We start from the raw sequence: 24,115 nt of genomic DNA, 5'->3' as shown, positions 1-24,115 counted from the left end.
TGTCCTGGCAGGACTTAGGAACCTGGAGACCTCCTTACTTTCCAGTTCTTCATCTCTATTTCACACAGGTTTAGCATGTTTCTCCCTGGGTAGGGCATCAGAGTGTTCTCTGCTCCTCTTTTGTAAGCAATTTTGTACTGAAACTTTGCCATTCTGGCCACCCATCGTTGTTCCGGAGCTCCCGGCCTCACATTTTCCAGATGAACCAATGGGTTGTTATCAGTGCATATCAGCACTTCAGAACTGGCCAAATATTCCATGAACCTCTCCGTGATAGCGCACACCAACGCCAGCAGCTCCAACTTAAAGGAACTGTAATTGTCCGGATTACGTTCGGAATCGTGAAGAGACCGACTTCCGTAAGCGATCACCTTCTCTCTTCCATCCTGTATCTGTGACAACACCCCCCCAAGTCCATGCAAACTCCTGTTAGTGTGGAGAAAAAACAGTTGACAAAAGTTTGCATAGGCCAACACAGGAGTGTCCGTCAGTGCCTTCTTCAGATCTTGAAAAGCTTCCTCCTGTTGTTCCTTTCAACAAATGTTCCTGTTCTTTGCGCCAGAGGGCACTCCTCTAAGCAGCTCCAGCAACAGTCTTGGTCAGTGGGCAAAATTCTTCACAAAGCGGTGGTAATACCCAGTCAGTCCCAGGAATGCTCGAACATCTTTCACCGTCTCTGAAGTGGGCCAATTCTGTATCACAGCGATCGTCTTTTGGGATGGTTTCACCCCTTCAGCAGAAACAACATTTTTGAGGTTTCATCTTTAATCTGTGCTTCTGAAGGCGACTCAACACATGTTCCAGTCATTGTAGATGTTCTTCAAATGAAGCAGAGTAGACTATAATGTCATCTAAATAGATAAGAGTGGCTTCAAAGTTCAGATCACCCAGACACCTTTCCATGAGATGTAGAAAAGTTCCAGGAGCGTTGGCCAAGCCAAACGGCATTCGGTTGAATTCAAACAGGCCCATGGGTAAAATAAAGGCAGTCTTTGCTCGATCCTGTTCGGACATCGGTACTTGCCAATAGCCGCTGGTGGGGTCCTACGTAGAAAAAAATGTGGCTTTTCCTAGCGCGGACAGGGATTCCTCAATCCTGGGTAATAGATATCAGTCTCTCACATTACAGGCATTGAGTTTTTGATAATCCACACAAAAATGCAGAGTCCCATCTTTCTTCCGCACCAGCAATATAGGAGCAGCCCATGGACTCTGACTCTCTCTGATGATACCTTTCTGCAACATCTGACCTAACATATTCTTTACCTCTTGGTACAGCTGTATTGAGATTTGCCGATAGCACTCTCTAATAAGAGCGGTATTTTCAGCATGTATCTCGTGTATGATGGCCTTGGTACAGCCAAAATCATCTTCATGACAAGTGAACAAGTCCCTATATCACCCTATCAGAACTTCCACCTACTGCACCTGTGTCTGAGTGAGTTTGGCCAACTCGGCCCGCATTTGTTCCAGGATAAGTCTTCCATCTTGAATATGTTGGAGCTCTGGCATTGAAGATGAGTTCACCATCACAGTCCAGGGGTCTCCTTGCTGTACTTTCAGCTGCACAGCCCGAGGTGGTACTATCTCTTCAGGCATACCCACAATCCGGGCTACTTCACTTTTGGGAAAAACTGTGATGTCCTGATCCTCTAAATTGACGCAGCGTACAGGAACGGTTCCATAATGCACAATGGCTAACGTATGTGTCACCAAGAATCCCAAGGAAAGCTGCCCTGAAAAAGAAGGCTCAGTTTGAATCTCAACTCCTTCCAATGGTATGCAAGCTTGGACAAATTGAGTATTGTTTGTACGAATGGTAGAATGAGTTTGGAAGAAGCGGGAATGATCACTTTTCCTAACACTCTGCCTCCACAGTAAGCCTCTTGAGCTTGAGCTACACAAACTAACTGTTGGAATACTCTTCGCTAAGGGGTATGTGGACTCCACTGCTTCGGAGTATTGTTAGAGTGTTCATTGATAAGGAGACTCCCGAATTCCTTCAAAACGTTCATTCCTATGGTGACTGTGTGTCCGCTACTCACTTCTCCCTGGGTTTGCACCACACCCTTTCTTCTCAGTTCCTTTCCACAAATGGAGATTTGCATCCACGCCACCCCTGCGAGCGGAATGGGCAGTTGGTTGGCAGCCATCAACTTTATCACTGGGCCCCACTCAGGCCGCCTTGCTTCAGGAAAATGCTGCCGGAAGTAAGCTTCTGGCATCCTTGTCACCTGTGAGCCTGTGTCCACCTGGCACCACTGCACGACCATCAAATTTGGCCCAAACCAGAGGGCACGTTGACACTAGACTTGTGGAACTTCCACTACTCCTGCATGTCTGTTCTGGCTCTGGGCGGCGTTCCCCCAGCTCGAAGCCTGTTAGTTTAACGGATGACTGGGTGGAACTCTTCCCCGATGTGTACACTCCCGCTCTATATGTCCATTCTCGCCACAATTAAAGCAAGTGAGAGGTCTCAGTTGACAAAGCAATCTAGTGTCACGGCAAGACTCCGGGTCTTTCCTGTCCCCTGGTGAATTTGCAGCAGCTTCTGACTTCTTTTTAATGTCAGCAAATTCTCTTTTAATATTCAGAAGTTCTCTCCTCAATTCTTCCACCCATTGGGGTTCGGTGATGGCATTTACAGACACCTCCCTGCTCTGGACCTTCCCCACCGGGACTGTCACCCCCTGCTCCTGTTTACACGTGCACGCTTCACTTCCTATCTCAGAAAAAGTCCCACGTGGGTTTACCCGCACGTGCTCCCGCAGGGTCTGTTTTGTCAGTGTGTCCCACAAGCCCATCACTAAAAGGTCTCGCAGCATTATGTCCGTAGGGCCTAACAATCACAGTATGTAATTCCTGCATTGCGTTCATGTACTGATTCACGGTCTCCCCCTCCCTCTGCATGCGACTAAAGAGACATGTCCTCATTTCCTCTACATCTGTGGGATCTCCATTGGTCTCTTCTAAAATTTGCAGCACCTTATTAAAAGTGCCTCGCTCCCTGGGGGTCAGCAACATAACTCAGTCTCTGGCTTCTCCATCTAATGCCATGATAGCCACCTCAGCTTCCAATGCAGGGGTCATGGAGTGCATTCTCATTATACCCCTTATGCGCTTAGTCCAGCTCCACAACATGGTATTACTTCCCGTAAACTTTAGCAAATTGTTCAACAATGCCCCCAGCGAGATACTGGACTTAGGGCCACCCCCAACTGCTTGGTCTGCCGCCTCCGTGCTGTCAGACTGCATCCTGCCGACTACGCCAAGTGTAAGGTAATAGCAGGAATGTGGGATGCAGTGACGAGCAGGAGGCAGAGCAAGAGTTAACGGGTTTTTTATATATTCAGTACAGACCAAAAGTTTGGACACACCTTCTCATTTAAAGATTTTTCTGTATTTTCATGACTATGAAAATTGTAAATTCACACTGAAGGCATCAAAACTATGAATTAACACATGTGGAATTATATACTTAACAAAAAAGTGTGAAACAACTGAAAATATGTCTTATATTCTAGGTTCTTCAAAGTAGCCACCTTTTGCTTTGATGACTGCTTTGCACACTCTAGGCAATCTCTTGATAAGCTTCCAGAGGTAGTCACTGGAAATAGTCTTCCAACAATCTTGAAGGAGTTCCCAGAGATGCTTAGCACTTGTTGGCCCTTTTGCCTTCACTGTGCGGTCCAGACGGTGTGTCCAAACTTTTGGTCTGTACTGTAGTTATCACAGCAGTAGTTACTCCACGCAGGAAGTAAGGGGGTGAAGGTAAATAGGCACACAACGAGTAAATGGTAATAAAGTAAAAACAAAAGGTTAGATAACGAGTTAACTTATCAGTCTCTGGTTACTGGACGGTGGAGGCTGGAAAATCCCACGATAGCGCCATAGGTGATGCGAGAAGTCTCTGAGCCGGTCCTGGAGGAAAGTGAAGCACTGTCTCTGAATGGCGAAAAAGTATCCTGGTCTTCCTACATGTGGTCTTGTGATCCTGCAATGAGGCGCCGATGGGGTGGCCTAGTACCACAGGTGGCGTCACAAACATTTACATTTATTCCCCTTTTTCCACTTCCCTTCTTCATTTTTGTTGGACGCCCAGGGCCACGGACCGGGTCCCCGCTTTTGTGACCACCCCTTTAAGGACCACCGGACCCGGCCCGATTACCCCACGGTCCTAGCGTGCGCTCCAATGATCACTGGACACAATCTAATATAAATTTTCTACCTTTTATATATATATATATATATATATATATATATATATATATATGTATATATATATATATATATATATATATATATATATATATATTATACTTCAAATCCTTGCATTTTTTCAACATACCCTGTTGCAATATGATGGTTATATCACTATAGTGGATTTTTTATATGTACTCTGTATAAATGATATTTGGCTTTTTTATATTTATTTGAACCCCACTTTGGATGGCACTGTGTAATCTATCTGTGGCTTATTGTACCTCATTTCAGCCTGTTCTTTGTGCACCTTCATTCTAGATGCACATGTACACTCTGTGTTTTTAATTGTTTTTAGAGTTTGTTTGTGTACTTGGTACTTCAATAAAGGTTTTTTTCATGTTTCTATTTTGGGTGTGTGCACAGTTTATTGTGCTACTGTCTCTTCTCATATTGCATGCCTTTCAGCGCATTTGGTTGCACCACCATTTAATTATATAAGGTATTTTTAGTGGTACCCGCCTTCCTTCAATATTGCACTTCCTTAAAAATTACTCACACGTCAAAGCTGCTGCTGAAAGTGCCAGCAGTGTTTATACAATTTTGGCATTCTCATGCTGCTGCTGCTCACCTATCTGCTCACCTATCTTGCATAAGCTGGAGAGATTGTACAAGCAGCAGCAGGCAATAGTGGAGTTTCAGCTGCATCAAACAAACACGCTTGAGCAGCTCTGCGGAACAACACTTCACCACCATGGACCTCCATGCTGGACTTTGTGCTGTGTTGCGCTGCTTCAAATATTCCAGCAATATGGCCAGCGCTGATGACACCATAATTGAAAAAACAATTCAGGACATGAAGGATGAGGCGCTGACACAGGAGTTTGAGGAACAGAAGGAGCAGATCCAATTCATCCCAATGTCAGACCTGTCGTCCTCACATGTCTCAGACGGTGGGTTACTGTCCCAATAATGACCAGGTACCCAACAAAGAAGGTTTACACTGCTCCCTTACCTACCAGGTCTTAATTGAAACTTTAATTCAAAGCAGTAAATGCTGGCCCAGTCCCTGATACCTCGTGAAAAAAAGTTTGAGCTGTTGCATGAGGTGTCAGAGCTCCCAGCAAAGAAGGCTTACACTACTCCCTTACCCACCAGATTTTAATTGAATCTTCAATTCAAAGCTCAAAATGTTGGCCCAGACTCTGATACCTCTGCATGACCCATGGCTGACTACTTCTGTGCCATTATAAAATGTTCTGCTGTTTGTCAGTTGATCAGTCAACTACCTGTGTTACTTTACTTACACCGCTCCCTTAACCACCAGGTCCTAATCGAAACTTCAATTCAAAGCTTTAAATGCATGGACCACAGCTGACTGCTGTTGCACCATTAGCAAATTTCTACTGTGATTCAATTGATACCACTTTTCCTGGTGTCTGCCCCTAATTTTAGCTGTTTGGGAAGCTTTTTGTCACCCCTTAATGTATTGTAAATACATTTGGTTTTGTCTCCCATTGAATTTAATGGAGTTCGGGTACGTAGAAAAAAGGAAGAAAAATACAAAAAAATACCACAAAAGCCAAAAAACATTACTTTATTAATTGTACTCAGCTATATAGCACCTTTAATTCAACAGCACTTTACTGACATTATCAGGACTGTCCCCATTGGAGCTCACAATCTAATTTCCCTCTCTGTATAGTCCCCTTCACACGTCCAGCTTTTATGTCTGTATGTTGTTTTTTAAGGACTGCAAATACGTGCACAAGCACACTCATTGTATTCAATGGTGGTGCGCACATGATAGGTTTTTTACATGGAACATGTGTCCATTTAAAAAAAAAACAGACTTGTCATTCTTTACGCGAACCATAGACAAAATGTGTGCCGCACACGTGCACACTAATGCACACTAATGACACATGGTTGACATCTGTGTGTCATCAGCATGACATGTAGCGGCGCCTGAAATAATGTACAGTTCGCGCTCTTCCTAGTCACCAGGTGCTGAAGACAGGTCTCATCATTGTCACCTGGTCTCTCAGAGATCAGCGCAACAGTGCTGGGAGTTGTATTCAGCACACGCTGTGTACATTGTGTGTAAAATAAAAAATTAATTAAAAAAATTGCCTTGGGCTCCTGTGTAATCTTGATAACCAGCGAAGGAAAGCCAACTGCTGGGGTCTAATGTTACTAATCTCCCAGCCTTTAGTGTTTAGTTTATAGGGGACCCCAGAAAATAATGACCAAGGGTCCCCCTATAAATTCTAACCAGCAAAGGCTAAACAGACAGCTGTAGATTGATCTTAATAGCCAAGGAAGGGGTTATGGATATTCCCCCCCTCCCAGGCTACCAACATCAGCCTTCAGCCGCCAGAGAAATGGTTCATTCATAAGATGCACCAAATCTGGTGTTTAGCCTTTCTTTTCCCCCTTGCCCTGTGGCACTGGCAAGTAGGCTAATAGGGTTGAGGTTGATGTCAGCTTTGTATTGTTAACTGACATCAAGTTCAGGGGTTAGTAGTGGAGAGGTGTCTATAAGACGCTTCCATTACTAAATCCATAGTCATATTGTAAAAAAGACAAAGCAAAAATAAAGACCTTTAACTGAAATAAATACACCACATCCTCATTTTCCCATTTATTACTGTTAAAATAAAAATAGAAAAAAACATATTCCTCAAATGTTCGACCATAATCCATTTGTCCCACTCCATTATCAATCATTGCTTCATCTGGCATGATGCGACCTGTTATGATCCGGTGACCCTGGAGCCGCATGAGACTATCTCTGGAGTAGGTGGTACCTGTGCTGACCACAATCCTAATACTGACACCACAACTAGAAGTAGCCGTGGGATGTACCTAACCAGGCCTAGACACCTCAACACAGCCGGAGGACTAAATACCCCTAAAGATGGAAATGGGAAATCCTATCTTGCCTCAGAGCAGAGCCCCAAAGGATAGGCAGCCCCCCACAAATATTGACTGTGAGTTTAAGAGGAAATACGTACACAGGCAGAAAAAACAGAGTTTAGCAAAAGAGGCCCTTCTAGCTAGATAGAAAGGATAGGACAGAGTTCTAAGCGGTCAGTATTAAAACACTAGAAAATTCCACAGCAGAAAATACTATATACTACATCTAACTAAAGACATAGGATGTATATCTGCATCTCCAGAGAAACCAGCATGACAGAAAAATCCAAACAAGTCAAGCTGGACAAAAACACAATAGATTGCACTGCACATAAAAGCACACTGCATGCTTGCTACAGAGAACCAAAACAAAGCACTTATCTTAGCTGAAATGACAGCAGGGCAGTGGAACCAGACAGAGATGCAATCCCTCCAAGATACAATGGACAACTGGCAGGGATTGATGGATCCTACAAACCTAAATACCTAATAGAGCTGCAATAAGCACAAACACCTGCCCTGGCCTATAATCCAGAGACCACTGCACTACCACTAACAACCACCGGAGGGAGCCCAAGAGCAGAATTCACAACAGCTACCGTTCAACCTGAAATCCAGGAGATATTGAGCTGAACGTCAGAGCGCAGCTTCAGTGAGGATCAATAATGTCACAGAGATTACTGACAGCCACTGGCAGCTATTCCCATGCCCAGATCAGTGTGAGCCACTGGAGCCTGCCGATGAACTGTGGTAACCTTCATTAAATCACCGCTAGCATGCTCTATGAGTGAACTTTACTGCAAACTTATGTGGGAGTATTGTTTCCAATGCTCTGAGGCTGAAATTTTTTAACTTATTCTATGGGGTATTATGCTCTGTGTCTGAAATTTTAAGGGCCCCCCAAAAAGGTTGCATAATCTTCTAATTCAGACGGATGCTAAAGGCTCTAATTCAGCTGTGGTTTCCTGCATTTCCTCAGTAATTTTCTCAAGGTAAACTATTCGGGATTTGGGAGCTACTGTTTTTTCCTCAGATTCATTTGCAGAACACACAGTACTGTAGCATACATTTTTGAAAATTTGGGGTATCATGCCTCATGGTCTGTTGCTGAAATGTAGTGTAATCTTATGTGAGGGTATTGTTCCTCATACTCTGAAGCTGAAATTTTTAAACTTCTGTGTGAGTCTTATACACCATGCTCTGTAGCGAAAATTTGAATCAGCTTCTGTGGGGGTACTGTGCCTCATGTCCTGGGGGTGAAGTTTGTAAGCTGCTTCTATGGGAAGTCTCTCCCCCCATGCTCTGTAGGTGAAATTTTTTACTAGACTGGTGGTAGCAAGTCTCAGTCTCTAAGGGTACTGTCACACTCTGCAACTTTCCAACGATCACGACCAGCGATACGACCTGGCCGTGATCGTTGGAAAATCGTTGTGTGGTCGCTGGAGAGCTGTCACACAGACGGCTCTCCAGCGACCAACGATGCCGAGGTCCCGGGTAACCAGGGTAAACATCGGGTTACTAAGCGCAGGGCCGCGCTTAGTAACCCGATGTTTACCGTGGTTACCAGCATAAAAGTAAAAAAAAAAAACCGTACATACTCACATTCCGGTGTCCTTCAGGTCCCTTGCAGTCTGCTTCCCGCTCTGACTGAGTGCCGCCGTAAAGTGAAAGCAGATCACAGCGGTGACGTCACTGCTGTGATCTGCTCTTACTTTCCGGCCGGCAGTCAGTCAGAGCGGGAAGCAGACGGCAAGGGACCTGAAGGACACCGGAATGTGAGAATGTACGGTTTGTTTTTTTTTACTTTTACGCTGGTAACCACGGTAAACATCGGGTTACTAAGCGCGGCCCTACGCTTAGTAACCCGATGTTTACCCTGGTTACAAGCGAACGCATCGCTGCGATCCAGCGATGACAGCGGGAGATCCAGCGACGAAATAAAGTTTCAAACGATCTGCTACGACGTTCGATTCTCAGCGGGGTCCCTGATCGCAGTAGCGTGTCAGACACTGCGATATCGTATGGATATCGCTGGAACGTCACGGATCGTACCGTCGTAGCGACCAAAGTGCCACTGTGTGACAGTACCCTAAGGGAATACTGTTAAATTGTTTATGTTATTCATTTACTTCCTAATTTACCATGATTGCTATGGTGAAATAACACCTTTAAGTCATTTTTCTATTTGTTTGCAGGGCAATTGTCCTGCTCTTGTCCCCATTACTCTTGCTTTTGTAGCCAACTAGCCCTTACACTGAACAATTTACAGCACTAAAGTTCGATTCCCCATTGACTTCTGTGTCCAGTGTAAAGTTTGGTTCCTGTTTTTGGTTAAACGTCCAGCCAAACCCCAGCATCCATGGGTTTGCTCATCACTGTTCCCGATCCTGTTATAGACACTTGATTAGCGGGGCTGGTATGTCCACCACACACTGCACAGATGACGATCTGCCAGGCTGCCGAATCAAACACCACATCGGTTAATTTGTATAGCCCCTCTCCCCAACAAAAAAGCATTTGCAGAGCCCCAGAGTCCCGGTCGTGCAGCATTGTCACTCTGCCACTAAGGGGAGTGATGGTATGTCTGATGGCACTAAAGGAGTTCACCTGACCAGGTATCACAGTCACACATTACACTTCACACTTCGGCCACCAGGGGGAGCAAAAGGTTCTATTTACTAGGCCACTCCTCACACTCTGGTAAAACTGGGGGTTGGATAGAAAGTTAGAGAGGAAGCTGACTGGGTTTTGCCCAGGCAACATCCAGTGAGAGAGGGTGTTGCGGGGAAAGATTCAGGGGGGTCCCTGTCAGGGGTGGGATCCTGACAGAGGCCTAGCAAGAGACAGATCGTTACGGAGCCGCACCTGCACTTCATTGCGGCGGCATCTTAAGAAAGGACAAGAATCGAAGTATAGTGTGGAGAAGTGAGAAACGAGATCACAGCAACAAAGGAGATAATACCGGGAGGAGTCGTGCCCTAAGATCGTGGCAACATCCTTCTGAGGCGCGTAGCCAGTGGCCGGAACACCGAGGTAGTACTGGCTCTACGCTTTACTTCAATCATGGCAGGGCAGTTGACTTTAGGTTGGCTGTCTCACCTTTTCACCTAAGCAGACAACGGAGGCAAATTCTGGGAGAGGGGGCATCTCTAGGGTCCCTATAAAATAACTCCAGGCCTACCCCGTCATACGGGTGCGTCCTATCCAAACTGGGGGACGGAGAGAGAGAACATTAGAAACAGATACAAGAGGTGTGAGGACTATCCCGTGGTGTTCAGCAGGGAGAGACTACAACACACAGGCGCAAGTAGGAAGGCTACTGATTTCTACCTGCAAAGGGAACTCTGGATGTGCCTTCGGACCGGCCGGTCTCAGCAAGCCCTGTTAGCAGTGCTCTGGATTGTGGATGCCAAAGTCTACAGTAAAAGGTAAAGAGACTGCAACCTTGTGTCCTCGTTATTTACCGCGACCTAAACCACCGCCACCTACAACTTTAATTGGACACCCCTTAGCAGGGCCACGGACCGGGTCGGGCCACCGTGACATCCCCAGAACCGCGACAGAGGGACCCGGTACCGAGTACCCCATTGACCTGCGTCTGGGGGCGCTCCAAACTTGGCGTCACGAACAGGATCTACTTAAGCCTGAAAATCAGGTCATGTGTGCCTTGGAACTGTGACTGAATTGTGCTTGAATCGTGATTTATTGCAAAGACTGTGTATTGCTACTTGCCGCCAAAAATTCCCGCCAAAACTGCCGCCATTACAGTGCCACGAGGGGCGCAGGAGAAGAAGAAGGGCGTGCCATTGGAGGGAACCACCCAAGTGGCGCCGAAGGTGATGACCGCCCCCTCCGACTACTGTTGCGAGAAGACGACATGCCCCGAAGTACGGGAGAACCGCCCCCCTGATTTGCAATAGCGGGAACCAAGAGGGGAAGGAGCTCCTCCTGCAGAAGATGGTGGAACCATGTGTGTGTGCAGCTGCCGATCGCGAAACAGCGAGGGTGACCGGCGAGTACCTGAATGACAACGAAGTGACCCCGGGTTCTCACCATCAACCGGAGGCAGATCTGAACCCACCGCAGCTGGAGGATCCAGACCTCTTGGAGCCGCAGGCGGAGGAGCCGAGTCAACCTATCCCGAACATGGAGCCAGCCGATGTGAAGCAATGGAAGTTGGGGCTGTCCCAGAGGGTCGCATCGGAAGAACCGCGGTCCGAGCCGCTGCCAACTCCAGTGTCCTCGTCAATGGAACGGACCGGCATCGATGGAACCACATCAGACGCAGGTATGGAAAGTGCCCCTGCCCTATCGATCGATCCTGCTCCCGTGACCGCTCCCCGTCCCGGCAATGACCGATTCCTCACCGCTGAGCTGGTAGTGATAACCCCCGACACTATGGAGAAGCTGGTGCCTCCGTTACCGACAACTATGGGGGAATCACTAGATGTGAGCTCAGAGGGGGTGACCTTCCGATGGGATACCCCAAGGATTGGACCAGACGGGGCCCGACAGGAGGGCCTCAGTATTGCTGTGTTCACCTGGGAACAATATAAACAATGCTTAATTCTACATTGGAAAAACCGAAAAGAGACAGAACAAAGTGACCCACCGAAAGTACTAGAACTAAAGACTGAACGCGGTAAGAAGAACTTGGTAAAACAGGGGACTGTACTAGCCTTTCAACTGAAACGAGGTTGGGGCTCTATACAGGAACCGGGACTGCCGACTGAAGTCTTCTTTACCAGTTACAACGTGAAGACCCCGTCCCGCAACAGATGTGACAACCAACTTCTATGTAAAGGGGACCAGGTGACCTACACTCGCCATCGGAGTGCGCAAGGGTGGTGCGCTCGGAACATCCAATGATGCGAGCCTGCAGTGGCGCCACCTGCTGTCCTGACTACGGCTAACTCTGACTTGACAAACTCTACTACTATCACCACTGTGTGCATTATTGCTGCTACTGAACTTGCTACCAAAGCTGACATCCGAATTCAGACCCCTGGTGACCTGGCCGCACCGGAAAGACGAACCACTGATACTGACACCGCATCAGATGAGGACACGGAATCGAAGCTCTCCCGGCCAGGAACCGTTCGCTACCGAATGATGCCTTGCAACCTACTATGAGAATAAACTTCGGAACCACGAGTATGTAAATAGTTAACTGTTTGTTTTCCTGCTGTTTTGCTGCTAAAACCCGACCAGGGTTAGTTCTTAAAGGGATCCCTTCGTTTACCCGGGATCCCTATTGTTTTATGGTTTTTTTGCACAAGTTTTCCACATTGTTCTAAAAGACTGCCGAATCATGGACGGTGAATGATTCACAAACTGTTGCTGTATATAGTTTGCACCTTCTTAAAGGTGCCCCCTACTGGTTTTACAAAAAGAAGAGCTTTTTGAAGAGACTGTTCCTCAGTACAGCGCAGAAGTTCTTGCTTTTAAACGGACTTGCAAATGGAGAATTTGCACTATCTCAGAAGAGACTTGGTACCCTCTTAAAGGGAATGTCTAATTGTTGCACTTAGTTTAAACTATAATGTTGCCTTAAGAGAGTTGAACAGTGATAATGTGTTGCATAGAAATAATATGTAGTTAGTTAGATGAGCTGAGTTTCAATAAAGTGAACCCGTAGGGGTTAGTGAGTCATCCGGAGAGCCATAGAGAGATGGTTCATAGATTTTGCACTTGGAAGAAAGAGAAATAAGAGAAAAGTTAATTAATACTGTAAAGTTTTATAATATGCCTTTAGTGGGTCCAGTATACGCCCTTAAAGGAGAAGTTAAATTATTGTTCCAGAAAAGGTAGATAGTAGATAGTATGCCCGGCTGGTTAATGATAGTTATTTATAGCTAGTTATTTAATAAGTGTTATTTAAAATCTTCAACGCAATGTAAATATGTTCCTGTTTGTAACGTTCAAGTGTCCTCACCTCCCATAAAGGGAAGCACTGTTATATTTAATTGTTTACAGCATTTCAAAATTTTGTACGTCTTTTGCTAACATGTATTGTTGTTCTTCTTTTCCCAGTCCGGGAGTACTGGATTTAATGGGGGGGGAGTGCAGCGCCCCAGATTCCTGGTCGTGCAGTATTGTCGCTCTGCCGCTAAGGGGAGTGATGGTACGTCTGATGGCACTAAAGGAGTTCACCTGACCAGGTATCACAGTCACACATTACACTTCACACTCCGGCCACCAGGGGGAGCAAGAGGTTCTATTTACTAGGCCACTCCTCACACTCTGGTAAAACTGGGGGTTGGATAGAAAGTTAGAGAGGAAGCTGACTGGGTTTTGCCCAGGCAACATCCAGTGAGAGAGGGTGTTGCGGGGAAAGATTCAGGGGGGTCCCTGTCAGGGGTGGGATCCTGACAGAGGCCTAGCAAGAGACAGATCGTTACGGAGCCACGCCTGCACTTCATTGCAGCGGCATCTTAAGAAAGGACAAGAAGCGAAGTATATTGTGGAGAAGGGAGAAACGAGATCACAGCAACAAAGGAGATAATACCGGGAGGAGTCGTGCCCTAAGATCATGGCAACATCCTTCTGAGGCGCGTAGCCGGTGGCCGGAACACCAAGGGAGTACTGGCTCTACGCTCTTTACTTCAATCACGGCAGGGCAGTTGACTTTAGGTTGGCTGTCTCACCTTTTCACCTAAGCAGACAACGGAGGCAAATTGTGGGAGAGGGGCGTCTCTAGGGTCCCTATAAAATAACTCCAGGCCTACCCCATCATACGGGTGCATCCTATCCAAACTGGGGGACGGAGAGAGAGAACATTAGAAACAGATACAAGAGTTGTGAGGACTATCCCGTGGTGCTCAGCAGGGAGGGACTACAACACACAGACGCAAGTAGGAAGGCTACTGATTTCCACCTGCAAAGGGAACTCTGGATGTGCCTTCGGACCGGCCGGTCTCAGCAAGCCCTGTTAGCAGTGCTCTGGATTGTGGATGCCGAAGTCTACAGTAAAAGGTAAAGAGACTGCAACCTTGTGTCCTCGTTATTTACCGCGACCTAAACCACCGCCACCTACAACTTTAATTGGACGCCCCTTAGCAGGGCCACGGACCGGGTCGGGCCACCGTGACATCCCCAGAACCGCGACAGAGGGACCCGGTACCGAGTACCCCATTGACCTGCGTCTGGGGGCGCTCCAAACTTGGCGTCACGAACAGGATCTACTTAAGCCTGAAAATCAGGTCATGTGTGCCTTGGAACTGTGACTGAATTGTGCTTGAATCGTGATTTATTGCAAAGACTGTGTATTGCTACTTGCCGCCAAAAATTCCCGCCAAAACTGCCGCCATTACAGTGCCACGAGGGGCGCAGGAGAAGAAGAAGGGCGTGCCATTGGAGGGAACCACCCAAGTGGCGCCGAAGGTGATGACCGCCCCCTCCGACTACTGTTGCGAGAAGACGACATGCCCCGAAGTACGGGAGAACCGCCCCCCTGATTTGCAATAGCGGGAACCAAGAGGGGAAGGAGCTCCACCTGCAGAAGATGGTGGAACCATGTGTGTATGCAGCTGCCGATCGCGAAACAGCGAGGGTGACCGGCGAGTACCTGAATGACGACGAAGTGACCCCGGGTTCTCACCATCAACCGGAGGCAGATCTGAACCCACCGCAGCTGGAGGATCCAGACCTCTTGGAGCCGCAGGCGGAGGAGCCGAGTCAACCTATCCCGAACATGGAGCCAGCCGATGTGAAGCAATGGAAGTCGGGGCTGTCCCAGAGGGTCGCATCGGAAGAACCGCGGTCCGAGCCGTTGCCGACTCCAGTGTCCTCGTCAATGGAACGGACCGGCATCGATGGAACCACATCAGACGCAGGTATGGAAAGTGCCCCTGCCCCATCGATCGATCCTGCTCTCGCGACCGCTCCCCGTCCCGGCAATGACCGATTCCTCACCGCTGAGCTGGTAGTGATAACCCCCGACACTATGGAGAAGCTGGTGCCTCCGTTACCGACAACTATGTGGGAATCACTAGATGTGAGCTCAGAGGGGGTGACCTTCCGATGGGATACCCCAAGGATTGGACCAGACGGGGCCCGACAGGAGGGCCTCAGTATTGCTGTGTTCACCTGGGAACAATATAAACAATGCTTAATTCTACATTGGAAAAACCGAAAAGAGACAGAACAAAGTGACCCACCGAAAGTACTAGAACTAAAGACTGAACGCGGTAAGAAGAACTTGGTAAAACAGGGGACTGTACTAGCCTTTCAACTGAAACGAGGTTGGGGCTCTATACAGGAACCGGGACTGCCGACTGAAGTCTTCTTTACCAGTTACAACGTGAAGACCCCGTCCCGCAACAGATGTGACAACCAACTTCTATGTAAAGGGGACCAGGTGACCTACACTCGCCATCGGAGTGCGCAAGGGTGGTGCGCTCGGAACATCCAATGATGCGAGCCTGCAGTGGCGCCACCTGCTGTCCTGACTACGGCTAACTCTGACTTGACAAACTCTACTACTATCACCACTGTGTGCATTATTGCTGCTACTGAACTTGCTACCAAAGCTGACATCCGAATTCAGACCCCTGGTGACCTGGCCGCACCGGAAAGACGAACCACTGATACTGACACCGCATCAGATGAGGACACGGAATCGAAGCTCTCCCGGCCAGGAACCGTTTGCTACCGAATGATGCCTTGCAACCTACTATGAGAATAAACTTCGGAACCACGAGTATGTAAATAGTTAACTGTTTGTTTTCCTGCTGTTTTGCTGCTAAAACCCGACCAGGGTTAGTTCTTAAAGGGATCCCTTCGTTTACCCGGGATCCCTATTGTTTTATGTTTTTTTTGCACAAGTTTTCCACATTGTTCTAAAAGACTGCCGAATCATGGACGGTGAATGATTCACAAACTGTTGCTGTATATAGTTTGCACCTTCTTAAAGGTGCCCCCTACTGGTTTTACAAAAAGAAGAGCTTTTTGAAGAGACTGTTCCTCAGTACAGCGCAGAAGTTCTTGCTTTTAAACGGACTTGCAAATGGAGAATTTGCACTATCTCAGAAGAGACTTGGTACCCTCTTAAAGGGAATGTCTAATTGTTGCACTTAGTTTAAACTATAATGTTGCCTTAAGAGAGTTGAACAGTGATAATGTGTTGCATAGAAATAATATGTAGTTAGTTAGATGAGCTGAGTTTCAATAAAGTGAACCCGTAGGGGTTAGTGAGTCATCCGGAGAGCCATAGAGAGATGGTTCATAGATTTTGCACTTGGAAGAAAGAGAAATAAGAGAAAAGTTAATTAATACTGTAAAGTTTTATAATATGCCTTTAGTGGGTCCAGTATACGCCCTTAAAGGAGAAGTTAAATTATTGTTCCAGAAAAGGTAGATAGTAGATAGTATGCCCGGCTGGGTAATGATAGTTATTTATAGCTAGTTATTTAATAAGTGTTATTTAAAATCTTCAACGCAATGTAAATATGTTCCTGTTTGTAACGTTCAAGTGTCCTCACCTCCCATAAAGGGAAGCACTGTTATATTTAATTGTTTACAGCATTTCAAAATTTTGTATGTCTTTTGCTAACATGTATTGTTGTTCTTCTTTTCCCAGTCCGGGAGTACTGGATTTAACGGGGGGGAGTGCAGCGCCCCAGATTCCTGGTCGTGCAGTATTGTTGCTCTGCCGCTAAGGGGAGTGATGGTACGTCTGATGGCACTAAAGGAGTTCACCTGACCAGGTATCACAGTCACACATTACACTTCACACTCCGGCCACCAGGGGGAGCAAGAGGTTCTATTTACTAGGCCACTCCTCACACTCTGGTAAAACTGGGGGTTGGATAGAAAGTTAGAGAGGAAGCTGACTGGGTTTTGCCCAGGCAACATCCAGTGAGAGAGGGTGTTGCGGGGAAAGATTCAGGGGGGTCCCTGTCAGGGGTGGGATCCTGACAGAGGCCTAGCAAGAGACAGATCGTTACGGAGCCACGCCTGCACTTCATTGCAGCGGCATCTTAAGAAAGGACAAGAAGCGAAGTATATTGTGGAGAAGGGAGAAACGAGATCACAGCAACAAAGGAGATAATACCGGGAGGAGTCGTGCCCTAAGATCATGGCAACATCCTTCTGAGGCGCGTAGCCGGTGGCTGGAACACCAAGGGAGTACTGGCTCTACGCTCTTTACTTCAATCACAGCAGGGCAGTTGACTTTAGGTTGGCTGTCTCACCTTTTCACCTAAGCAGACAACGGAGGCAAATTGTGGGAGAGGGGCGTCTCTAGGGTCCCTATAAAATAACTCCAGGCCTACCCCATCATACGGGTGCATCCTATCCAAACTGGGGGACGGAGAGAGAGAACATTAGAAACAGATACAAGAGTTGTGAGGACTATCCCGTGGTGCTCAGCAGGGAGGGACTACAACACACAGACGCAAGTAGGAAGGCTACTGATTTCCACCTGCAAAGGGAACTCTGGATGTGCCTTCGGACCGGCCGGTCTCAGCAAGCCCTGTTAGCAGTGCTCTGGATTGTGGATGCCGAAGTCTACAGTAAAAGGTAAAGAGACTGCAACCTTGTGTCCTCGTTATTTACCGCGACCTAAACCACCGCCACCTACAACTTTAATTGGACGCCCCTTAGCAGGGCCACGGACCGGGTCGGGCCACCGTGACATCCCCAGAACCGCGACAGAGGGACCCGGTACCGAGTACCCCATTGACCTGCGTCTGGGGGCGCTCCAAACTTGGCATCACGAACAGGATCTACTTAAGCCTGAAAATCAGGTCATGTGTGCCTTGGAACTGTGACTGAATTGTGCTTGAATCGTGATTTATTGCAAAGACTGTGTATTGCTACTTGCCGCCAAAAATTCCCGCCAAAACTGCCGCCATTACAGTGCCACGAGGGGCGCAGGAGAAGAAGAAGGGCGTGCCATTGGAGGGAACCACCCAAGTGGCGCCGAAGGTGATGACCGCCCCCTCCGACTACTGTTGCGAGAAGACGACATGCCCCGAAGTACGGGAGAACCGCCCCCCTGATTTGCAATAGCGGGAACCAAGAGGGGAAGGAGCTCCACCTGCAGAAGATGGTGGAACCATGTGTGTGTGCAGCTGCCGATCGCGAAACAGCGAGGGTGACTGGCGAGTACCTGAATGACGACGAAGTGACCCCGGGTTCTCACCATCAACCGGAGGCAGATCTGAACCCACCGCAGCTGGAGGATCCAGACCTCTTGGAGCCGCAGGCGGAGGAGCCGAGTCAACCTATCCCGAACATGGAGCCAGCCGATGTGAAGCAATGGAAGTCGGGGCTGTCCCAGAGGGTCGCATCGGAAGAACCGCGGTCCGAGCCGTTGCCGACTCCAGTGTCCTCGTCAATGGAACGGACCGGCATCGATGGAACCACATCAGACGCAGGTATGGAAAGTGCCCCTGCCCTATCGATCGATCCTGCTCCCGCGACCGCTCCCCGTCCCGGCAATGACCGATTCCTCACCGCTGAGCTGGTAGTGATAACCCCCGACACTATGGAGAAGCTGGTGCCTCCGTTACCGACAACTATGGGGGAATCACTAGATGTGAGCTCAGAGGGGGTGATCTTCCGATGGGATACCCCAAGGATTGGACCAGACGGGGCCCGACAGGAGGGCCTTAGTATTGCTGTGTTCACCTGGGAACAATATAAACAATGCTTAATTCTACATTGGAAAAACCGAAAAGAGACAGAATAAAGTGACCCACCAAAAGTACTAGAACTAAAGACTGAACGCGGTAAGAAGAACTTGGTAAAACAGGGGTCTGTACTAGCCTTTCAACTGAAACGAGGTTGGGGCTCTATACAGGAACCGGGACTGCCGACTGAAGTCTTCTTTACCAGTTACAACGTGAAGACCCCGTCCCGCAACAGATGTGACAACAACCAACTTCTATGTAAAGGGGACCAGGTGACCTACACTCGCCATCGGAGTGCGCAAGGGTGGTGCGCTCGGAACATCCAACGATGCGAGCCTGCAGTGGCGCCACCTGCTGTCCTGACTACGGCTAACTCTGACTTGACAAACTCTACTACTATCACCACTGTGTGCATTATTGCTGCTACTGAACTTGCTACCAAAGCTGACATCCGAATTCAGACCCCTGGTGACCTGGCCGCACCGGAAAGACGAACCACTGATACTGACACCGCATCAGATGAGGACACGGAATCGAAGCTCTCCCGGCCAGGAACCATTCGCTACCGAATGATGCCTTGCAACCTACTATGAGAATAAACTTCGGAACCACGAGTATGTAAATAGTTAACTGTTTGTTTTCCTGCTGTTTTGCTGCTAAAACCCGACCAGGGTTAGTTCTTAAAGGGATCCCTTCGTTTACCCGGGATCCCTATTGTTTTATGTTTTTTTTGCACAAGTTTTCCACATTGTTCTAAAAGACTGCCGAATCATGGACGGTGAATGATTCACAAACTGTTGCTGTATATAGTTTGCACCTTCTTAAAGGTGCCCCCTACTGGTTTTACAAAAAAGAAGAGCTTTTTGAAGAGACTGTTCCTCAGTACAGCGCAGAAGTTCTTGCTTTTAAACGGACTTGCAAATGGAGAATTTGCACTATCTCAGAAGAGACTTGGTACCCTCTTAAAGGGAATGTCTAATTGTTGCACTTAGTTTAAACTATAATGTTGCCTTAAGAGAGTTGAACAGTGATAATGTGTTGCATAGAAATAATATGTAGTTAGTTAGATGAGCTGAGTTTCAATAAAGTGAACCCATAGGGGTTAGTGAGTCATCCGGAGAGCCATAGAGAGATGGTTCATAGATTTTGCACTTGGAAGAAAGAGAAATAAGAGAAAAGTTAATTAATACTGTAAAGTTTTATAATATGCCTTTAGTGGGTCCAGTATACGCCCTTAAAGGAGAAGTTAAATTATTGTTCCAGAAAAGGTAGATAGTAGATAGTATGCCCGGCTGGGTAATGATAGTTATTTATAGCTAGTTATTTAATAAGTGTTATTTAAAATCTTCAACGCAATGTAAATATGTTCCTGTTTGTAACGTTCAAGTGTCCTCACCTCCCATAAAGGGAAGCACTGTTATATTTAATTGTTTACAGCATTTCAAAATTTTGTATGTCTTTTGCTAACATGTATTGTTGTTCTTCTTTTCCCAGTCCGGGAGTACTGGATTTAACGGGGGGAGTGCAGCGCCCCAGATTCCTGGTCGTGCAGTATTGTCGCTCTGCCGCTAAGGGGAGTGATGGTACGTCTGATGGCACTAAAGGAGTTCACCTGACCAGGTATCACAGTCACACATTACACTTCACACTCCGGCCACCAGGGGGAGCAAAAGGTTCTATTTACTAGGCCACTCCTCACACTCTGGTAAAACTGGGGGTTGGATAGAAAGTTAGAGAGGAAGCTGACTGGGTTTTGCCCAGGCAACATCCAGTGAGAGAGGGTGTTGCGGGGAAAGATTCAGGGGGGTCCCTGTCAGGGGTGGGATCCTGACAGAGGCCTAGCAAGAGACAGATCGTTACGGAGCCACGCCTGCACTTCATTGCAGCGGCATCTTAAGAAAGGACAAGAAGCGAAGTATATTGTGGAGAAGGGAGAAACGAGATCACAGCAACAAAGGAGATAATACCGGGAGGAGTCGTGCCCTAAGATCATGGCAACATCCTTCTGAGGCGCGTAGCCGGTGGCCGGAACACCAAGGGAGTACTGGCTCTACGCTCTTTACTTCAATCACGGCAAGGTAGTTGACTTTAGGTTGGCTGTCTCACCTTTTCACCTAAGCAGACAACGGAGGCAAATTGTGGGAGAGGGGCGTCTCTAGGGTCCCTATAAAATAACTCCAGGCCTACCCCATCATACGGGTGCGTCCTATCCAAACTGGGGGACAGAGAGAGAGAACATTAGAAACAGATACAAGAGTTGTGAGGACTATCCCGTGGTGCTCAGCAGGGAGGGACTACAACACACAGGCGCAAGTAGGAAGGCTACTGATTTCCACCTGCAAAGGGAACTCTGGATGTGCCTTCGAACCGGCCGGTCTCAGCAAGCCCTGTTAGCAGTGCTCTGGATTGTGGATGCTGAAGTCTACAGTAAAAGGTAAAGAGACTGCAACCTTGTGTCCTCGTTATTTACCGCGACCTAAACCACCGCCACCTACAACTTTAATTGGACGCCCCTTAGCAGGGCCACGGACCAGGTCGGGCCACCGTGACATCCCCAGAATCGCGACAGAGGGACCCGGTACCGAGTACCCCATTGCCCTGCGTCTGGGGGCGCTCCACATTGTCTAGGACCATGGACCGAAGTTGTAGAAAGCGATCTGCTCATCTCTACCTGCTACTAATAAGGTCTCTTCTGTATGACAGGCTATAAAAAGAGCTGGGAAAATAGAAGTGAGTTAATATGTGACTGAGGCAGGCAGTAAGCTAAGTAGTAATTGTACAAATTATTTTGCACTGGCACTTTACATAATATGTAGCATGTTTTTGTCTATGCTATGGGGGTTTGCGCATTTGCTCATCTTATATGATGAGAGAGGGTGCTTTGTGCTTCAATGCACTTTCTAAATGTTAATGGTGCTTTTCCTGCCACATAAATTATGTGGACCTCATCGCTTCTACCCTAGGCTATGTTCACGTGTTACATTTTTGCTAATTTTCAGCTGCATTTTACAGTACCAGCTAAGTCTATGAGATTTCAGAAATCTCATCCACACACTTTGTTTTTTTGTCCTGTTTTGTCAAAGACCTGCCTTTTTGCAAAATGCAGCAAGTCACTTCTCTTTTTTTTCAACGTTTTTACAGCCTTCTTTCACCCATTGAAAGCAATGGGTAGTGCAAAAAATGCTGCAAAACCACTGCAAAAAATACAGGTATCAGATTTTGCTGCGTTTTTGGTACCAAAACCTGATGAAGTTGAATCATATTTTTTTATGCACTAAACTTTATCAGCATTCAGAAGAGACAAATGTACCATGACAAAAACTCAGTAAAGAAAAACAGCAAAAATGCCACAAAAAATGCTGCAAACACTTAACAAAACATGCTTTTTTAACGTTGCTTCTTTACTGCCAAGAGGGCATCTTTTGCCTGTGGAACAAACGCATCAAAAGTGGAACGTGTGAACTTAGCCTTAAACCTCCAAAAAAGCCGAGCTACAGGCTGAGCTTCATAAAAGAACTGCAGTTTCCCAATGTACTGCAACACTTTGGTATTGCAGTATGTAGAATACGTGATTGAATGAACAAACGTTCAAGTCCCTTCAAGTGACTCAAAAAAGTTTTCATTTTTAGAAAATAAAAATTAAAAAAATCTGGAAATATAAAATATAGAAATCACCACCGTTTCCCCAAATTACAAATGTAGAAATTAGAAAAAAACTTATCTGGTATTTTCTTGCCCCCAAAAGTCCAGTCTATCAAAACATGTAATTATTCAAACTATATGTTAAATACCAAAAATCTGCATGGCCAAATTGTAGTGTTTCAGTTGCCGCACTTCAGTCCCCAAAAATAACACAAGTGCTAAAAATCTTAAATGTACTGCAAGACAGCATTGCATTACATTACATAACATTACAAATATTAACAAGAGAAAAAAGCTGCAGACCAATACCAGGGATCACCACAAACAGATAGAAAATTTTATTATTTGAATACAAGAACAGACCAATACCATAAAAACATTTAAAAAGTCATTAACATGACATATTGACAACTCGAATGGCTCATAATGAAGCCAAAGGCCCTCCTCCCATATGCCAGAGTAATAAAGTGCATGAATGGCTAAACATAACACGCATACATGTTAACCTGAATGACTATACATCTTGTGGATGGTACATTGTCACATAAATAAAGCACTTGTACATCGATAGTAAAGCACAAATAAATACTAGTAGTGAACACAAGGGATAACAATGCCTAGTGACATCCAATAAATGAGAACATGAAAATGCAAATATATAGAATAAAAAGGAGCCAAAGAATAAATATATAGGTGCTCAAAACTGGGCTAGTCAGTAATAAAGGCTTCACTAATGAAGATAACCCAGATCTACAATAGAGCATGATAAACTAAATACTGCCATGGCCAGCAAGAAATAAGCACATAGGGTGCCTAAATGTTAAAGAAGCTAACAGTCAACAAGAGAGACCAGGCAGAGCAATACCTAAACGGCCATATGGTGGTGGAGCCTGTGGAGATGCCCGATGTCTGTCACCACCGCTAGGTAGCTTTGTCAGGGGCTGAAGATTTAGTCTGTTAGAGATCCTATAAATATACACTGTAATTTAACATAATAAGGCACAGCTATGGTACTTTTACCTGTTAGGCCAATGGTATTGAGAAAGTGGGAATAAGAGCTTCCGGGACGCCGAAGGACTGCGTGTGTGTGCGTCACCCATGTTAGACATGTATTGAGTTGCAATCATATAACTGCGCATGCGCATAGAAAGACATTTTAGATCGCGTTGGCGCACTAGGAGCTGCCGTAACCATAGCGGGAATACAAGCTTCCGGAACGCCGACAGACTGTGTGTATGTGCATCACCCATAATAGACGTATATTGGATTGCAAGCATATAACTGCGCATGCGAGTAAAGAAACATTGTGCTTGCGTAGTAAGGGCTACTGTCACCACGGAAACCTCATAGCGTTGTGCTATGATGGGAAAAGGAAATACATATATAGGCATGTTTCCTAGCAACACATGATATCTAAAGCTTATACTGGAGAAGTGCCATTGTAATAATGGATATATGACCACTATTCCCCTCAACATATAAGCTAACTTATCAATATAAGTACTGGCAAGTCGGATGGCACTAGAGTGCCTAACAGGGTAAGCAATATATGCGCCCGATTAATACTCCACCCCAGTATTCACAGCCAAACGGCAAACATGCGCTGGCGCTGCGTAAAGAGAGAACCATAATCGCTGCAGAGAAGAATGGTAAATGTATAGTATCCTCAAAAAATCTTCAGCAAAAGAGGTGATCCTTAAACTTAGACCACTAAAGTC

Source organism: Ranitomeya variabilis, chromosome 4 (genome assembly GCF_051348905.1).
Source record: "Ranitomeya variabilis isolate aRanVar5 chromosome 4, aRanVar5.hap1, whole genome shotgun sequence".
Taxonomy (NCBI): Eukaryota; Metazoa; Chordata; class Amphibia; order Anura; family Dendrobatidae; genus Ranitomeya; species Ranitomeya variabilis.
Note: the sequence above shows the minus strand (reverse complement) of the source record.